The following is a 2951-nucleotide window of genomic DNA, read 5'->3' on the forward strand; positions in this document are numbered from 1 at the left end:
GAGATGAAACGAATGAGGAATGAATGATCAGTTATCTTGTACATGCTTGAGCACCTAGAAACCTCAAAACGATCGACTTTCACAATGGAACCAGCTTTCAAAGATGGCATGTTATGTTATCACATAATCTGAAAATAATATTATTCAACAAAGAATCATGAAATAAATTAAAACAATTATGTTAAATAAGTGTTATAGATCGAAGAATAACTTACCTTTTCATCAAGGAAGAGAACCGTGATTCCCACAAACTCCTTGTCTTTTTTGAAGTTCAGGGAATTCCAGAAGCGAGGAAGCCAGAGGCTATGCTCTGACTACTACGACCAAGACGGAGAGATTCGAAGGTTGAGTGACGGACGCCGGGACGCCGGTTTGACGAATTGGAGAGGCAGAGAGAAACATTTTCTAGAAGTTGGTTAAATCTAAGAGGAATCAATGAGTTTTGTGGAGATGCAGATTGGGTTCATCAAAGATGAGAATCATATATATAGGGTTTATATATGGGCTACAAATCAGGAACATTTATGATCAAACGATTTAAGATGTGGACATGAAGAGTTCACCGGTGAAAAAAATAGATTACGAACAAACACATGGCGCAACTCTGTAACTTAGACTTGTTTGAGACAGTGATGAAAAGAACCCAAATTCATGTTAAACGACAACAGTTTACAATATGAGAAAACTATAATTGTTGCAAACTTGAGTTTTTTTCATATAACGTGATGAATCTCATTTAAAAATGAAACCCATAACGTATTTGTAGGCCCGACCCTCAGAGGAAGCCGAAGAAACAAGAGCTTCCGACCTTCATAAATATATATTAGGTTCGACCATCAATGTACAAAGTATCATTTAGCTTAGTGGTATAAATATTGGTGTTTATATCTCAATAATCTGGGTTCGAGCCATAGACTTGATATTTTTATACACTTTTTAAAAGTATGGTCCACAAAAAACTGACGTGGCGCGCTGAAGAATGAACAAAAACTCATCTATTATAATATAGATTTGTATATCATGCATTAAACTACACAAAATGTTCATAAACAGCATAATCTCATGGAAATGAGTTGTAATTAATGCAAATTTTATGAGTATAAAAAAAAATGAGAACTTTGCTTTTATTTATTTTATTATTTATATACTACATATAAAATATGTGATATACATAAAATAAAACGAGATTACATGTATGATTTTATCTTACAATGTCACGGTTAATCAATGACCATATGACTTGCGCGTATGCTTGAACAAAAAAAAAAATGACTTGCGCGTATGTTCATATATCCTTCGTTTTGAAGAAGACGATAGCGACGTTTTTGGTTGAGAATGTGACATTGTATAGCGTGAAGCATTATTATTGTTACTTATGAGGAAACGTGACGGTAGACAAAAGGGATACTTTTAAGAACCCTACTAAAAGAAAAACAACGATGTCCAATTGTGTAATTTGCTTCTAACATAACAGTAAATAATTTGAATCTACCTATTTTAGAATCGCCAACAATATGAAGTGTGAACAGTAATTTGTAGTAAGACAAAAATATGATATAATGACTAAATCAATTAATAATGCAACCAGTGAATCATCAATCATGCATATATTTAGGAAATTTTCTAATTTCGAATGATTTCACAAATTTTCCATTATACTGGGATTTAAACAAACTTAACATAAAGTTCAAAAAAACAAAAAACAAAAACAAACTTAACATGGTTATTCGAAATAAATAATTTAAGGGAAAAAGGTCACAAGAAGCAGTGAGCAACACTACAGATAATTCAAGACTTCAAGAGAGAAAAAAAAACAAGAAAACAAAAGGAATAAAAATTGAGAAGAGCATTGTTTTACCATAATTTACGATTAAAATGAATAAAAAATCGTGATAATAAGTAGGACATCTATAATTTAGAAAAATTGTGCAATGCTTGCAAATATGCTTTAATTATTTTTACATATGTGATGACTAAGGAATAATCATTTTATTTTATTTTAAGAAGATTTTATCTAGGGGTGGGCGTTCGGATATCCGTTTGGATTCTGATCGGGTATTTCGGATTTTCGGGTATTTCGGTATAGAGGTGTAGAACCCGTTCCAGTATTTCTGTACTTCGGATCGGATTCGGATATTTTTAGTTCGGGTTCGGTTATTTCGGATCGGGTTCAGATATTTAGATTTTGAAAAAACAAAATTAAATTTTCATTTCTCAAATTTCTTGTATTTAAAAATATAACTTTCACTTAACTAATTTTTTATTTTTAATAGATTGAATGGTTAATAGATTACGACATAACATTTTGAAACTAAAAAGACATTAATTTGGTTCTTGTTTTTAAATTTTTGATGTAAGTTTTTTTTAATTCTTGAAATAAAAAGCTTGACATGCATTTTAAGTGAGTAGCAAATCATTTTCTCCGTAATTGTATGTATATCATATGAACTTAAAATATGAGTAGTATCAATATAAATATTCAACATAAAATGAGAGAAGTAAACTAGAAATATAAGGTTAATTATACATATGTTCGGTTATTTTTGGATATCTATCCGGATTCGGATATTATCCATTCGGGTTCGGATATCCAATATCTTCTAATTCAATACCCGTTTGGATATTCTTCTACTTCGGTTCGGATTTTTCGGATCGGATTCGGGTGCAACTTCGGATATCGGGTAAAATGCCCACCCCTAATTTTATCCATACAAAAGCATGCCGAAATTAAATTTCAATATGATGTACGGAGCACAATACTAAATACGTATAAGTCACCAAATATGCCAGTATTTATACAAAAACGATATACAATATTAGCTAAAAATACCTATAGCCAATGAACCATAAATATGCTAAAGAATACATAAATATGCTAGCTAAAGATTTATAATATTAATGAGAAATACCTAGTAGAAATTTAAGTTAATTATTTCTATTTACATCTGCCG

This window comes from Brassica oleracea, chromosome C2 (genome assembly GCF_000695525.1).
Source record: "Brassica oleracea var. oleracea cultivar TO1000 chromosome C2, BOL, whole genome shotgun sequence".
In the NCBI taxonomy this organism is placed as follows: Eukaryota; Viridiplantae; Streptophyta; class Magnoliopsida; order Brassicales; family Brassicaceae; genus Brassica; species Brassica oleracea.